This window comes from Malaya genurostris, chromosome 2, assembly GCF_030247185.1.
Source record: "Malaya genurostris strain Urasoe2022 chromosome 2, Malgen_1.1, whole genome shotgun sequence".
Classification (NCBI taxonomy): domain Eukaryota; kingdom Metazoa; phylum Arthropoda; class Insecta; order Diptera; family Culicidae; genus Malaya; species Malaya genurostris.
The window spans coordinates 99,668,379-99,686,956 of NC_080571.1; the positions used below are offsets into that span (position 1 = coordinate 99,668,379).

The following is an 18,578-nucleotide window of genomic DNA, read 5'->3' on the forward strand; positions in this document are numbered from 1 at the left end:
CTATGATTTATAGTTAAAACCAAATCTGATGTATGGAAATATGAACTGCTTCAGAACACTATGAAGATATATAAAATTAAAAAAAAAATCAATGTCGACTCAAAGTTTCAGCGTTGCTAAATGAATGAGGTCTACAATCAATAATCCACACACATTAAGGATTTATTTGGTTAATTTTAGTCTAATTTCGTCTTGAATTCCGATTTACAACGAGAAAACAGTTTTGTAAAGAGAATGACGTAAGAATAGCAGAAACTAATTTCACCACAGAAACAAGTCTCGAGTCCGCAAACTTTCCTATCTGTGTAAATCGTTTTGCCAATTGAACTACCCTGCGCGTGAAACTCAACGCAGAAATCAGCCTTATTGACCAGAACCTGTGATCATCAGCGAAAAGTTGCTGCGTAGTTATCGGTCATGCCTGTAATATTTAAAGCGAATAGTATGGAATTTGCTCAAACATTGAAATATTTCACAGGGGACCGAGTGTTATATACCAATCGTTTCAGTTCGACGAACTGAGCAAGTGTCTGTGTGTCTGTAAAAGTTTGCAGTATTTTGACAATGTCTGTCTCAATTGATCTCAAAAACAAAATAGATACCAAAATTGGGAGCAATTCGAAGTTCAATTCATGTAGTTTTGCCATTGTTTTGATTGACTTGTGCGTTTTTTTGCAATTTCACCCTTTAAACGTTCCAATAACGCTATATAATATTCACTGTATATGGTATTTCCTGTCTCAAGATAGTCGATAAATATTATACCACGCACATCCCAAAATACCGAAGCCTTTCGCTGAAGCTATTTCCTCCATCTAATATTCAAATAAAAGGTCTTTAGATCCCATAGAACTTTTTGTTTTTTAATCAGATCTGACGTCCGGTTCAGAAGATACAGGGTGATTAGTGGAAAAGCCTCATTTTCACTTAAATCAATCGGGTTTATCGGTTTACACATGCATAAATTAATCGGATTAGCAGATTTTAATAGTCGATGACCAAATTTAATTTATTTCAGTTTTACCGGTACTCGGTTCTCTCGCAAAAAGCTGTTCACTACGGTAAGCCGTGTGATAAACTGGACAAGAAGACAACTACACCAAAGGACAACGGCGCTTTCTTCACACCATCCCCAAGCAACCCCAGCACACCTGTGACAGCCACCAACAACAATAAAGCATCCTCCTCAACGAAACCATCAGTATCCCCTATAGAACAAAGTAAAAAAAAGTGCATGCTTCGTGCTACATCGTTTTACCCCAATTTTTCGACAAATATAATTTTATGTTTAATTCAGATTTACAATCTCGAATCAGATCCAATATGACCAACCAATATTGGTTCATATTACGTGCAAAACATCTGTGATCCAACTTCCGACCGATTGCTTTCAACGAATTCTATAGCGCGACTCGCCAAAGAACACTTGCTAGCTGGCAAGCTTCTTGGTATAGAGATGATCTGGGACGGTGGATGCACTCAATTATTCCTAAAATATCGACAAAGGCATGGTTCAGAGGACTGGATGTGAGTAGGGATTTCATTCGTGTGATGTCCAGACTCATGTCCAATCACTACACGTTAGATGCACATCTCCTTCGAATTGGACTTTCCGAGACTAATCATTGTGCTTGTGGCGAAGGCTATCGCGATATTGATCATGTCGTTTGGACATGCGTGGAGTATCGTGATGTCCGATCTCAACTTTTAAATTCCTTGAGTACCCAAGGTAGACTATCCAATGTCCCAGTTCGAGACATTCTTGCTTGTCGTGACCTTTCTTACATGAAACTTCTTTATCATTTCATAAAGACAGTTGGAGTTTCAATTTAATAATTGACCCTTTTGAGGGTTAGTTCTGACTCCTACTACGTCCATTAGTTCATCCAATAGCAAAATTTTATTAAAAATTATGTTCTGATAAAAACAAACTCAAAATAGGTTACGAAATCAACAATAAAATGTATAAAAATATCGGCTTGTTTTATAATTTATAGCAGTTAATCAGTTGGTTCAAATAATGTTCTTAAGTAGATTTAATAATAAATAACGGAATACCTAATATAATATTTAAAATATAAGAAGAATATGTTTTATTAATCTCAAATCGTTGTGACTATATTAGTATTATATTAGGATAAGAATTCTATGTAAAAGTGATGCTACGGCGAAGAAAAACTTATGTAAATTGCCTTAAGAAATAAACGTATTAATGGAAAAAATCTATGATCCAATTAAACACAGTGGGAATGACAGTACTAGCCTGTTTAACTCGTTTTACCCCAATTTATTGCATAAGTCGTATTTCTGGTTAAACATTCTTTCACATACCGAAAGCAGGTTGCGGTTGATGGAAATCGATTGATATTACGTAGAAAGACCTGAAAAAAGATAAATAAATCGATTTTCATCAACCGCAATCTGCCTGCTTTTGGTATGCGAGAGAAAGTTTAACCAGAAATACGACTTTTGATATAAATTTAGGTAAAACGGGTTAAACAGGTTAGTACGGTCATTCCCATTGTGTTTGATTGGATCACAGATGTTTTGCACGTATTATGAATCAATATTGATAGATCGCATTGGATCTGCTTTTGGATTGTAGATCATATTTCAACTGAATATTATAACTAGAAGTAATGGGGTAAAACGGTGCAACGAGTTTTCTGCTGTCAATAAAACTACTTGCAATCGATTTGTTAGACTTTTTTATTTATTTATTTATTTATTTACTATTATTGTGTCCATCGGATACAAGATCTAAATGGACAATTAGAGTGGGAAAAAACCCATTTGAGTTGAATTGTTCGTTTGTCATTCTCAATAAAATATCTTAAAAATTCAAATCACAGTGGATCGTTTCAGTTTTTTCGCGAAATGACTAGATGATTCACCAAACTCGAAAAGATCCTCAACAGCGGTGAAAGTTCGAATGGAAGCAGTAATCGGTTCATTAAAGCCAAAACGAGTCCTGTGAAATCTCTGCTGAAGCAGTGATGTATTCCGCAGTGTCCTATTCGGTATCCGAAAATTTACTACAGAGCGTAATTCAAGAGCATCAATTTCCCCATTGATCAGTTTTGCAATTAATAATGCTTGTTGGATTTTTCGGCGCCGATGAAGCGTATCGATTCCTAATAGTTGACATCTATCCTGATACGGGGGCAGATTAGCAGGATTTTGTCAAGGTAAGTTTCGTAATGCCAGACGAACGTATCTGGCATCTCTGTTTTACAGTCACTGTTTTGACCTTCGGCATATCGGCCAATTTGTATATCGACTCAAACTAAAATTTAATATTCTTATGTGAAGCTATTGTTTAGTTTTTGCATTTCAAAGCCAATCTAATAGAACATTACCCTTCATATAGTGTTTTACATAACATTTTTATTACATACGCATCAAGTGTTAAAATAAAATTCAAAAACTTTTTAATGTTGAATAACTGCCTCACTCTTCTGGTTTGTTTTAGGCCAGCGCATGCCTTGGACAACTCGTGTATTATCGAAAAATATAGAAGAAATTTATTTAATTTTTTTATGGTATTGGGAGTACAAATTAGTTCGGTTCGTTCTCAGAAGATGGCTGTTATGAAAATTGAATAGTAACAGCTGATATTGGTAGTTCCAAGAGGTTAGACATCTGTCATTATTGTTCAGTTCATATTACGATTAAACGACGTTTAAAACCCATGGGAATGACTCAAAAGCAAGGCTGTTGGGTGCTTTGAATAGTTTGAATCCATTCTTGGTTTGAATAGTTTTTTTAAAAGTTTTTTTTTATTCTGCTTCTTTACACTTAAGTTTAACGCGGCCGTTTTACAGAAAAAAATTTTTTTTTGCTGGATCTTGTAATTTATTTCCTCGGAGAAGAAGCGCTTTCGCTTTTATCTAGCGAATGAAGAAGGAGCAGTGGTTCACTATTAACACTTCCGTCCATTGCACAGTGGGGAAAAATGGACCAAAAACGCGACGATTTTTTGGAAGCATGATACAGCTGACCACAAAGCATTTTTTCGGTGTAAAATGGTCAGTAAAATCGATTCCATGTATTTAGAAGGACCGCATGAAACGCTATCATGTTCATTTCACCCCAAGTTCCCTTTGTATACTGCATTGTATTCAAGCTTAACTAGATAACATGAAACCGAAGAAGTTGCAGAAGAGCGAATAGAGTGTTTCCTATGTAAAAACACAAAAAAATGTCTGCAGCATTATATACAAAATCTGCAGATTTACAGACAAATCTGCAAACCTGGCATCTCTGCTGTAAAATGACAATTGCTGTCAACCTCTACACCCGAAACATCGTCCACGAACTGCAAGCCTTGATAAATATTTCTTGACTTAAACTATGACAAAAAAATAACTAAATGGTAATCTTTTGAGATTTTTTTTATTTTTAACAGTATTTTTGAGAGGTAATAGATTTGCAGGACTAATAGGCTTTTGATCGGAACTCCGGAGACCATTAGACTACTTATATACCATTCAACTCAGTTCGACGAGATTAAAGAATGTTTGTGTGTCTATGTATTTTCTTGGAGATGATAGAATCAATTTATACAAGCTGAGACTCTATTGAAAGCTACAATTGGGCTGTGATTCAAGTGCGAAGATCAATTGGTTATCATTTCCAGCTACGGAGATATAAATATATAAGTGACGTAATCGACAAAACGCATAATTTTTCTCTACAATCCATTTTCTTGAATACGGTTTAACCGATTTTAACAAGCATAGGCGCTAGTTTAAAGATCAATTAGTTGTCACTTCCGATTCCGGATTTATAAAGATATAAGTGGCGTAACCGACAAAACGCGTTTTACCATAGGCACTATTTTTCAGAAAGTTACCAATGATCAAAAAGATTCATATTTTGGCGGATCGCTGCGTTTTTGAAGTTCGGATGAACATCGTGGTTTCGAGGGAAACGTATTTAAAGTTTTTCAAATGAAATATGCATCGTATCGACAAATCTCTAAACAAAAATATTCTATGCATACGTGGCTTGAAATTTATATACAAAAATATCGACTTTAAAAATTGGAACAATCTCCCAACCCAACTTTGACCCGATTGCTCACTCAATTAAGGAGTCTTATCAACGGTGCGTTCGATGTTCGCTTCCAAAGAAGCAATCTCTGCAAAAATAAAACTATACATTTCACATAGTCCCCATAAGAAGTCTATCGGGATTAAAACATCAGCCCTTGCATGGTTTCAAGAGCAATGTTGTTTTCGGCTTCTTCTACCACGCACCTCCATCATCCGAAATAATATGGAGACGCATGGTTATGCACAATAAATGCACATTACAGAACAGGATCAGAATTCAGAAAATCGTCCAGAAAAAAAAAATGAAAGTTTTATTTTTTGTTTGAATGTTGATAATTTTATTATATTCAATCTTAGAAATGACTTACCGAAAGGAATATTGAACAAAATTGTTTCCTTAAGTTATTATAAAATTAAATGTGCAGTTTTTTTTTTCAACAAAACCGAGCAATTCTTCATCGATTGAACTAAAATTTAATGGAACTTCGACATAATACAGATAATACAATGAACTAAAACTTATTGTATGAACAAACATTTTTTTATTCATAATACAATTCCATGACTTTATAAACAACGCGGCACCTAGTGTCGTCATCTGTCTGAAATTCTTATCCGTCAATTGTGAATCCTCCAGTGTTTTCATATAAAGTTAACATGAAATTTGGACCTATAGAAGCGTACAGATATCGCGCAAAATGTGACAGTACATTTATAGTGTCGGACGGAGCCGCGCTGTTTAAAACGTCCTGGAACTTTTGAATTGTACCTTGTGTTTTTATTTGTCGTTTTTGGCCTTTGAAAAATCAAAGAAAAATTTCATAATACAAAGAATACGTGGTAATATCTAGCTCCACGGAGGAATCTCTCCTATCTTTCATTCCATGAACTTATGATAAATACCTGTTCCGTAACACTGGCGCGTGTGGAAGCTCCATGCAACCAGACATTATTTTTGAAATAAGTTTTAAAATGTTTGCATACATCAGAAGGAATATAATTGTCGATAACTTTAGACAGTGCCAAATTCGGTCTTCGATGCGAGAACTTGGAAGTTTGCTTAAGAAGCAAATGCATTTGGATATTAAACAAGTGCGTTTACTTCAATGCAATTCTATAGAGAGGTGGTGCAATTCGATTCGCTAACGATAATAACAATGGACTCTATGTCAGCCAGCATCTGATAGAACGAGTTCTGGTTGATGTTTGTAATGTGTCTAGACAACTTGCGACCTAGACTGAGAAGAGTCGTGGTATCGGTCGGAACTGTTGTAGCGATGGCATTCAGAATATGTTAGTTTGTTGATTTAACGGTTGAAATAAGCTGTCAGAAGTTGTTTGTTGAATCAGTTTCTAAAGTGTGCGATTGGTTCTACATTTTTGAAATTCCATCCTTTCGGTTACAGACTGGTTTTGTGTATCAATGGAATGTTTGGCCGTAGTAACATCTGTAGAATCGGTTAGTTGTTGTCGTAGACCGGCCAGTCCCTGATTTAAACATCACATATAATAACAATATGCACTTTGTGGAACATGGAAACATAACAGTTTATCAACGAATTGTGTTTTGGTGTTTGTTAAAACGTAGAGCCACCTCGAGCTAGTTTTAAATATAATCAGTATCTAACGGGATAAACAATTGGAAAATTGACATGTGAATGCAAATATGTAATGAAAACCGCGGAAATGTTAGCGCAAAGACGGGACTCGAACTTCTAAGTGGGAAAATTGTTTCATCAATCAAACTAATTCAATTGACTAGACGGAAACCAGGCATGCTTCGCTGTACTTGGCCCTACGGCATTTACTTTACACAGATAAAAATATTTTGTGATTTTACATTTATTTCCATGCACATATTTGGAGCAGGCAATTGAATGAAAATTTACATTACAAAACGAAGCGGTTTGTGAATATACAGTCTTGTTCAATGAAAAACGAAATGAATTTCAATGTAATTTCAAATCAATCATGGTTTTAAATCAGATTTTCGTTTCAACTGATGTCTATTTCATAATACTATCGGTTTACATGTCGTGTAAGTTTCATCTTCTCTTTCTGTGTACAGTCCTATATAATCGGAAATAAATTCAACAGAAACATATACTTCGATCATTTTCCCTTCTACTTTGCCGCCGACACTGATACGAGATCTTGTATTTGTCTATTTTTACTATCTACACACAACAATTTATACCAGTTTATATCGAGGATAGTGCAATAGAAGTGCGTGCGCATGCATGTTACCTTAGGCGCGCAATCATTTTGTCACCGTTCTGATAGATTCTCTCTTCTCGAAAAGGAAGCATGGAAGAACTTTTTTTCTGGTATTCTGAATGGCGTACGTTTGTTACGCATGCGCTCAAAGAAGGCTATACCTTCTTATGTGACTTGCGGTTAGGTTCCAAGTAAATCACTTGTTACCTACGACAATCAGATTGCTACATGTCGATATTACCAAAACGCTGTTCACGACTGTAAGTCTTGTGATAAACTGGACAAGAAGATATCTACATCGAAGGACAACGGTCAGGACAATGGCGGCCATCAACAACAATGAATCAACGACCATCGGTAAAAGACCTAATGGCTAAAACCGAGATGAAATAAATTGATATACATACATACATCTCTTCTCAACGAAACCATCATCTGTATCCCATGTAGCACAAGGATCATGATCAGCTAACAACGCATTCAACGTTTGAACAAAGCAAAGCAAAGCCTTGGCATTACATTCCTTTTGTGGAATTTGGCCTTTCTGTTTCAACAGACTTCGCAGCCGATTCTTAAGTGTACATAATCATTGCATGGCTAGTGCTATGGATCCTACTGACACTAAGAACCCTTCCATGTCGGGACTCGACAACTGGCTTGTAAGACCAGCGTCCCATGCATTGAACCGCCAACCCGGAACGGAACGTTTGAACAAATAAGAGTAATAACGATGTTCCCGCCAACAACAGCGACACCTAAGCAATGGACGGGAGCGTGAATAACGAACCACTGCTTCCAACCCGGTGAACGACCAAAATTGTTAAGCCGGGGAAAATAAATTATATAAACAAAACCACTGCTTCCTATTCATTTACCGTATACTTCCTCTAGAATATGATGACTATCTCCTGAACTTTTCTTCATGTTAAAGTAATTGAAGAATCCAATCTGCATGGTCTCTACGAGATAGCGTGATGGTGATTCGTTTGACATATCCCATTTTTTTCAAAAGTTTTGGACGATTTTTTCAATTTATTTGAGTTTGAATGAATGCAGATGATAAAGCCTTGCCAATATGGGTTTAAAAAAAGATTTTTTTCAAATGTTGCCACTTAACGTATGATTTAAATCTGTCTTATATACTTGAAATTCGGGCGATAAAATATGTGTAAATAGCCAAATAAAATAAAGTTCAATCATAATTAATAAACGATCTAAATCAATCCATTAAAACTTCGGATTTTCCAGATATGAAAAAGGCACCCAACCTCACTTATTCGAATGTAATATTTCGTCTTGCGAATTCACCATAAATATCAATCAAACATACCACTTAAAGTCACTGAAATATTTATGATCGAGTTTATTACCCAATTTTCACATATTTTTGTATGTTAGTATTCAATTTGTGAGAAAAAATATAAAAACCAAACAAATTTTCAAATCGCTAAGCAAAATATGAAAATTATCACCATAGCTTAATTCAAATCTCACCACTTGAGCAGCGCAGCGATCGCAGAAGAGTTGACTGAATTCACAAAGTTAACACTCCCCGCAATGACGATTTTCAGGTACGAACATCAAATTGCTCTACAAGTACTACTAACACAATATCGAAATGTCATATACAGTGGGGTATATATTTGGTTTTGCCGGTATTCGTTGTTGCCGGATTCGTTATTGCCGGATAACTGCGATATACGTAACCCAGAACATATGGGATTTTGACTGATTGTGGCAGTGAACGATTTTCTCGCTTCAGTCGACAGATAGAGCCACACAATCTTCGGCAAACTTGTTGTAGATACCTAGGCCAACAATTTAGTGTAGTTTGACAGACAATTAGTTGAGAACTGCTCCCCAGGGGCGCTTTGAAAAATGCATGATATAAATTATTCGCATAACACAGACAAAACGATTTGAGCTTCAAATAACTCACAAATTACGGTATTTTCAAAGAAGCGGGAATTCAAATTTTGTCAAAGAGCAAATGTTTTACTCGGAATCACTCCATCAGATGTAGTTAGTGTGCTTGACTACCTATTTTAGTTATCAGAATTATCAAAAAATATAAAGATATAGAGTTATGGACGAACCCGAATAGCATATGGCCCGTACGCACAGACCTCATCAAAGTACGCGCCAGTAGTAAGACACCAGTGTATCCAACGCGTAGAGATGTCAACCACCCTGTTACCAATTATTGAACCGCTGACATCGCAGCAGACATCCGGCCACCGTGGTTGCATCAGCCAGGAACCATTAGTAATTAATCAGCCGAAACCACCACGCCGCATCGACGATTCGACATGTTCGGACAGGATAACCGCTGAATCAATAGTTTAGGGCTAGGTAGTCAGGTCTAACGAACATTCAGGCAGGACAAGATAGTCAGTTCGATTTAAGAAGTGAAACAGTTCGGTCCTATGACTAACAGGTGAATCAATGTGTAACATTTTTTAAAAACATATTGATGAAACAAACAACATAAGTATAGAGCATTTTTTTTAAGTTGTTAGGCATTTCAGGGTATGCATTAAGAAAACCATGTTAGTAAAGAACTTGTTCACCGAATGGCGCTAGTGGGTTAACAATTTAACTGAAAATCAGAGTTGTTTACGAGGGTGATGTTATCAATCAGTTTTTCAATAAATTGATGGAGGATAGACAAATCAAAAACAGTTTTCCTAGAAGGTGTTAGTAGCTACTCGAGTATTTACAAGAATACGCTATCGACATCTGAAATCTGAGATACTTGAGAGAGTGAAACTCAAACTTTATATTAAAGTTTTGATTATTTGTATTGCTAGATATAATGATAAGTACATGAAACCTGATATGTATGTTTGTTCTTTAATTTCGTACTGTCTTCGGAGAGTTTATTGGGTTTGTGGAGACTAAAAGTGATATTTAATTAAAATCAGTTGAGAGCTGTCTCGCCAGAACCGCATTGAAAAAAGCATAAAAAAATTTTATTGCATTTAATACCATAAAGTTTGATTACGCGTAACGATTTTGATTATTTGGAAAGGTGGTGGTCCTAAACCAGTTTCTGTGCAAAACATAAATGTATTTAAAACTAATCACTATATCAGCTTGTGTACCGTAATGTTCACAGTATCTATCAGAATACTCGTTTCGTTTACACGAAAATTGTTCGCAAGATTTCTTTTATTGGCTTATTTAGCCCCGGCTTATCGTTCGCAAGATCTTTAACTATCAGGTGTACAACTTTGCTTCCGCCGTTTTCGGATAGCCTATCCGGGATAGGTGACTGTACCAGCTGAGGCTGGTCAAAATACATAGATTATAATGCCTTTAAAGTGAGTGTGTACAGTGCGTAACGCCGTTTCAGTGACAGTTGTTTTTGTTTTTGTATTATTCACGTTCGAAAATGTCTGTTTATGTTCCCAATTCTCGCCATTTGCGAGAAGTTTTACTTTTCTGCTACAATTCCAAAAAATGCAGCTGAAGCGCATCGAATGCTCCCAGAAACTTACGGTGGTGCTGCTCTGAGTATAAGAACGTGTCAGGAGTGGTTCCAACGTTTTAAAAATGGTGATTTCGAAATACTGAAATGGAAAGTCTTGCCGCACCCGCCGTATTCCCCAGATGTCGCCTCTTTCGACTTCCATTCAGTCACGTACCCAGAGGAGTCCTGGCCCCTCCCGAAATCAAAAACAGAATTGAATGTCTCAGACATGTGTTACAGAAATAATAAGACAGTAAACCTAAAGAAATGTAATGAAATAACAGTTCCAGTAGGAAAGTTTAAGTTTATCTGTTAAAAACACTCGTGAAAGGCACACCGAGAATTAGGTACATCAGCAATCTTCAGGAACATTATTTTTTATCTTTGAGCCCCTCCCGAAACGAAATCCTGGGTACGGGCCTGCTTCCACTTATTCCGTTCGATGGCACACGGCCTGGCAGATCAACGTTTTCAATCCTTCGAAGAGTTAGAAAAATGGATTGCTTCATGGATAGCGTCAAAACAGGACTCCTTTTTTCGAACCGGTATCCGAAAATTGCCGGAAAGATGGGAGAAACTTGTCGCTAGCGACGGACAATACTTTGAATAATACATCTGTAAAAATTTTTTCGCAATAAAGTTTTTAATTTTGGAAAAAAACGGCGGAAGCAAAGTTGTACACCTGATACATAATTGAGGTTGTTGTCTTTTAGGCCGTTTGCGTAGCCGATTTGGTTACAATCTCGAGCTGATTATCCTGACTTGTTAAAACACCTGAGTTTAGACATTCACTCTCGCTATATTCAATCTTATCCATTCCTGAAAATTCAATCAGAATTATCTGATAACGGTTGTTTTATGTATCGTCTATTTATTCATTGTTCCCAATTATTTTTAAACTGACTTTCTAGTTCTTAAGTTGTAGGCTCAGTTATAGGAGCTATCATAATAAATTATAATTCGTTGACATGAAAGATAAAGAGATTAGTTGCCTGATGATGAGCGAAACAATGAAATTTTCGCTTTATTGGGCTTTTGCCAGTTCTAAAAAAATTTAAATTGAATTAAATAAAATAAGCAATACATGTCACGATTTATGCACTTAACAATCTATCTAATTACGTAAATAGTCGAAAACTTCAATAGGATGTACGAGTTTCATCAGATTTCAGATGTAGATATTCATCCTAATACCAATTCCATAATTATATTGAGTTAAACTACTTACAGCAATAAATGCTGGAAGAACATAACACCCATATACCATTCGAATCAGTTCGTCGAGATTAGCAAATAGGTGTGTGACAAATAATTTCACTCAATTTTTTCGGAGATGACTCAACCGTTTTCTATATCCTCAGATTCATATGAAAAGTCGTATGCTCCCAAACAAGGTTCGTGAATTATGTTCTGGTTCCGGAACTACAGGATGATATGTGAAACGAAATTAAAACACCGTTACTCATTTTTCTCGTAGATGGCTGAACCGATCTAAGATTCAAATGAAATCTAAGAATTATCTAAGATTGAAATGAAAAATTTTAAGATCCTATAAAATATCTTGCTTTTCAGTCAGATCCAACTTCCGGTTTATGTATATAGTATAAAAATGTCCATTTCACATAAATTAATCAGATTTATCGGGTTAGCAGATTTGGATAGTCGATAACCAAATAAACTTGTTTCAGTTTTCGATTCGGATTTAATTCGCACTACGATTTCTCAAAAATGTCTACACTGATTTTCAAACATTTGAAACTAATGTAAACTATACAGCTACTCAGGTGAATTTATCTGACACCGAATTTCGAATTCCGGTTCCAGTATCGAATCGTTTTTCAAAGCTCAATCGTTTTCTCAAAAAAAATTTAAATCGACAAAGACAAAATTAATTAATTTTATCCAATTCTGACTTCCGATTCTGGAATTGCAGGATAATGAATTTTTAAAATTCAAACCGATATAGAGGATGACAATCCTGAAAAGCTTTAAATTTGGACTCAAAACTATTGCAATGTATTCTTCATATGGCCATACGAATCGGTTTGGGTTATGCTGGTTATGCGGCTCTAGAAGTACCTTAAATTACCTTAAACTCCAAAATGTAGCTTACTTCGACATCTCACGGAATGTTCAATCGATTTTTTTCCAAAGATATATTTTATTAAGGCACAATCCGTAAGTTTATGATGCCAAGGGCTTGTCCATGTGGGTCCTCAGGAAACACTCTTGAGTCTTTGAAGATCCGGTAGGTGTCCCTTAACGATGGGAGTGGTTCTTCGTAGTGGTGGCGATAGAAACATTGGAATAATCCAGGTCACGTGGAAACGTTTCAAAGGTTGCCGCGTTCTTCTGTGGGTCCGCGAGAAACACCCCGAGGCAACGAGGACCCGGCGGGTGGCCCGCATGTTGATCATCGACTGGAGCAGCTTTCAATCGATTGTCACACGTTTAGATTCAAATTCGATCTGATTTTCAGCTTGGACATTACAGGGTAATGAGTGATTGAAATCTCAAATAGCCACTTAAAACGACGGTCATTCAAACAATGTCATGAGAACTGAAATACCGAAGAATATTTATGCAAAAAACACATGCGGATTGATAAAAAAGGTATCATCTCACAGCTAGGTGGATTACGCACGTTTTTTCTATTGTAAACTTATGAATTATTTCATGTTCTTTTCAAAGCGCCCCTAGCTGAGCAGTTCTCACAACTAATTGTCGGTCAAACTACACTAAATTGTTGGTCTAAGAATCTACAACAAGTTTGTCGTAGATTGTATAGATCTAATCGTTCACAGCCCCAATCAGTCGAAATCCCATATGCTCTGGGTCCCGTCTATTGTGGATTTGTTTTTCACGGCCCCGGCGAACCACGTTATACGAGACCCCTCTGTACTGATATCGATGCATTGGGTCAGTAGCTTCCAGAAAAATACTTACTTTCGTATGCGCTACTTTGAATGGTAAGCTAACGTTATCTCTCGTAAAACACTATGAATTAATTTCAACATCCTGAAACAGTAGGACAAACTTTTACAAACTTTTAAATCTTAATCCAATTCCAAAATGAGATCACTCATATAGGTAAACAATACATGGGTTCTTGAAAAAGCCGTTCGTTCAATAAAATTTTTAAAGTTCTTCTAACAGAAGAAGCGTCAAAATTTACATGTCAAAGAATTACAATTTTGTTAAAAAATAGTATTATGTTTACCATCACCGTTACTGGCATCATGGAGGGATTCTCGTTACAGCACCTTATTTGACAAATTACGAAAAGTCGTAGGATGTAGCTTCATCGGTCTGCCAGGAGCCGTTATGCGTCACATCCCGTACTTTCAATTATGCTACAACTTTCTGAAAAGTCAGTACAATGTCAGGTGCGCTATGGTAACTTAACCCGGAACCACTAGTACCAGAGGGATAGATATTTCGTTTATACGCAAATGTCCGTGAACTCACTCTTTAAAAGGTCAGCATCGTTGATAAAAGCGGACACGAGAAGATTTCAGCTCTCAAAGGCCAAGATTTCCATTTATTAATAAATAAATAAATAATGCGCAAAATGAATTGGAATACTGCCAAAAATAAACGATTTTTCCTTGGGAATCATTGTCAAACTGTGTGCGAAAGAAATATCACATTGGATTTTTTCTCTTTTTGCCTTTCTCTATAGAAAGGTATTAGAATTGCTGGAAAAACCGACTTTCGAACGGAGCCTCGGAGACCCATAGTGTTATATACCATTCGACTCAGTTCGTCGAGATCGGAAAATGTCTGTGTGTGTGTATGTGTGTGTGTGTATGTGTGTGTGTGTATGTGTGTGTGTGTATGTGTGTGTGTATGTGAGTGCACTTTTCGAAGATATTTGAACGCGCTCAATTTTCTCAGAAATGGCTGAACCGATTTGAACAAACTTGGACTCGTTTGAAAGCTACTGTCGGGCCATTGATCAAGTTCGAAGATCAAATGGCTGTGACTTTTGGTTCCGGAGATATGATTGTATAAGTGAGGTAACCGACAAAAAGCGTTGTATTTGAACGCGCTCAATTTTCTCAGAGATGGCTGATCCGATTTAAACAAACTTGGGCTCGTTTGAAAGCTACTGTCGGGCCATTGATCAAGTTCGAAGATCAAATGGTTGTGACTTTTGGTTCCTGATATATGATTGTATAAGTGACGTAACCGACAAAACACGTTGATTTTTACCGCTCTTATATATATATATATAATATATATATATATATATATATATATATATATATATATATATATATATATATATATAACGGGTGATTTTTTAAGAGCTTGAGAACTTTTTTAAACAATAAAACGCATAAAATTTGCAAAATCTCATCGGTTCTTTATTTTAAACGTTAGATTGGTACATGACATTTACTTTTTGAAGATAATTTCATTTAAATGTTGACCGCGGCTGCGTCTTAGGTGGTTCATTCGGAAAGTCCAATTTTGGGCAACTTTTTCGAGCATTTCGGCCGGAATAGCCCGAATTTCTTCGGAAATGTTGTCTTCCAAAGCTGGAATAGTTACTGGCTTATTTCTGTAGACTTTAGACTTGACGTAGCCCCACAAAAAATAGTCTAAAGGCGTCAAATCGCATGATCTTGGTGGCCAACTTACCGGTCCATTTCTTGAGATGAATTGTTCTCCGAAGTTTTCCCTCAAAATGGCCATAGAATCGCGAGCTGTGTGGCATGTAGCGCCATCTTGTTGAAACCACATGTCAACCAAGTTCAGTTCTTCCATTTTTGGCAACAAAAAGTTTGTTAGCATCGAACGATAGCGATCGCCATTCACTGTAACGTTGCGTCCAACAGCATCTTTGAAAAAATACGGTCCAATGATTCCACCAGCGTACAAACCACACCAAACAGTGCATTTTTCGGGATGCATGGGCAGTTCTTGAACGGCTTCTGGTTGCTCTTCACTCCAAATGCGGCAATTTTGCTTATTTACGTAGCCATTCAACCAGAAATGAGCCTCATCGCTGAACAAAATTTGTCGATAAAAAAGCGGATTTTCTGCCAACTTTTCTAGGGCCCATTCACTGATTTGCAAGCGTTGCTCGTTAGTAAGTCTATTCATGATGAAATGTCAGAGCATACTGAGCAAATAATAATGCATGAAAATCATAACCTCAAAAAATCTGAGCAAATACTAATGCATGAAAATCCTAACCTCAAAAAAATCACCTTTTATATATATATATATATATATATATATATATATATATATATATATATATATATATATATATATATATATATATATATATATATATATATATATATATATATATATATATATATATATATATATATATATATATATATAAAGGGTGATATTTTAAGAGCTTGAGAACTTTTTTAAACAATAAAACGCATAAAATTTGCAAAATCTCATCGGTTCTTTATTTTAAACGTTAGATTGGTACATGACATTTACTTTTTGAAGATAATTTCATATAAATGTTGACCGCGGCTGCGTCTTAGGTGGTCCATTCGGAAAATCCGCTTTTTTATCGACAAATTTTGTTCAGCGATGAGGCTCATTTCTGGTTGAATGGCTACGTAAATAAGCAAAATTGCCGCATTTGGAGTGAAGAGCAACCAGAAGCCGTTCAAGAACTGCCCATGCATCCCGAAAAATGCACTGTTTGGTGTGGTTTGTACGCTGGTGGAATCATTGGACCGTATTTTTTCAAAGATGCTGTTGGACGCAACGTTACAGTGAATGGCGATCGCTATCGTTCGATGCTAACAAACTTTTTGTTGCCAAAAATGGAAGAACTGAACTTGGTTGACATGTGGTTTCAACAAGATGGCGCTACATGCCACACAGCCCGCGATTCTATGGCCATTTTGAGGGAAAACTTCGGAGAACAATTCATCTCAAGAAATGGACCGGTAAGTTGGCCACCAAGATCATGCGATTTGACGCCTTTAGACTATTTTTTGTGGGGCTACGTCAAGTCTAAAGTCTACAGAAATAAGCCAGTAACTATTCCAGCTTTGGAAGACAACATTTCCGAAGAAATTCGGGCTATTCCGGCCGAAATGCTCGAAAAAGTTGCCCAAAATTGGACTTTCCGAATGGACCACCTAAGACGCAGCCGCGGTCAACATTTAAATGAAATTATCTTCAAAAAGTAAATGTCATGTACCAATCTAACGTTTAAAATAAAGAACCGATGAGATTTTGCAAATTTTATGCGTTTTATTGTTTAAAAAAGTTCTCAAGCTCTTAAAAAATCACCCTTTATATATATATATATATATATATATATATATATATATATATATATATATATATATATATATATATATATATATATATATATATATATATAAGGGTGCCAAAATTTTGGGATCACCTCTTTTTTCGTTAAGTTCTAGTGCTCAAATGTTTAAGCACCTCGAAAAAAGCCTTCATGCAAAATTTGACCTAAATCGGACATGCTTAAGGGGTGCTGCCCGGTGGTATAGGTTTGACAATTTTCGATCTTCAAGAAGCACCATAGGGAGTACATGAAATTTCCAAAATCGAAAATTTTTTTTGATGCCAAAACTCTTAAAACTGCATAAAACATCGAAATTTAGTGTCATCTCAAAAAAAAATTTTTTGAAAAAATCAACTTTCTGGGACTTAGAAAAATTTCCATATTTATTCTAAGTCCCAAAAAGTCGATCTCGACGTTTCATGCAATTCTAAGCCTTTTGGCATCAAAAATTTTTTTTCGATTTCGAAAATTTCATGTACTCCCCCCTATGGTGATTTTTCAAGATATATGAAAATTTCACTAAGTGGAGTCTCATACAAATAGGCAACGCAAATGTCAAGCACTAGTTTGGAAAAATGATGCTGACTGTGTGAGATAAACACTTAAACATGCTTTTGTGAACTACTCGAATCAATCTGAATCTATTGGGGTCAAAATTAGTATCAAAATTTATTTAATAAAAGTATGAAACATATTTTCATGAGACTGTTATGAAGGTAGAGAAATGCATTATCACACCACTAGGTGGATTAAGAAGGGTTTTTATTTTAGATTAGCATCACTGTTCTCATACAAATAGGCAACGCAAATGTCAAGCACTAGTTTGGAAAAATGATGCTGACTGTGTGACATAAACACTGACGCATGATTTTGTGAACTACTCGAATCAATCTGAATCAAGTGGTGTCAAAATTAGTATCCAAAATTATTTAATAAATTATGAAACATATTTTCATGAGACTGTTATGAAAGAAGAGAAAGACATTATCACACCACTAGGTGGATTAAGAAGGGTTTTTTTCCTTGGGAATCATTGTCAAACTGTGTGCGAAAGAAATATCACATTGGATTTTTCTCTTCTTTTGCAAACTCTAAAATCTAGGACGATATTTTAAAACGGTTTAATCTAGAGCCTTCGCGGCACACTGACTAGGCACACTGACATTGTTGCATGCAGATGGATTTATAGAGATCTGAAAAAATGAACACTGCATTAATGTTATCACAATACTGCTTCGAAACTTTTATTCGGTGCAGTTCAAAATTGAATGCACAATTATTATAAGATCGCTAAGGTAACGCCAATTATTATCAGACGGGTTACGCCAAAGGATGATATTTCTCGGTAGTGATAAATAATTTATTTCAATTGCTAATTTCATCCATATGGAAATGGTATTAATCGATCAATGCTCGAGTGACAATTTTCCTCCTCAGTCTCGTTATTTTTAAGAAGACCGTATGTAGGATACCATAACCATGACCCACATCGTATCGAATTTAGTGCTAAAAATACTCGTTCGTC

The 18,578-nt window shown here is 36.0% G+C and overlaps 1 protein-coding gene across 4 annotated transcripts in view; it reads right to left on the reverse strand.

Annotated features, from left to right (window-relative positions):
- LOC131427801 (GTPase-activating Rap/Ran-GAP domain-like protein 3) overlaps positions 1 to 18,578 on the reverse strand; it is a 659,718-nt gene that overhangs the window by 384,345 nt on the left and 256,795 nt on the right. The window lies entirely within an intron of this gene.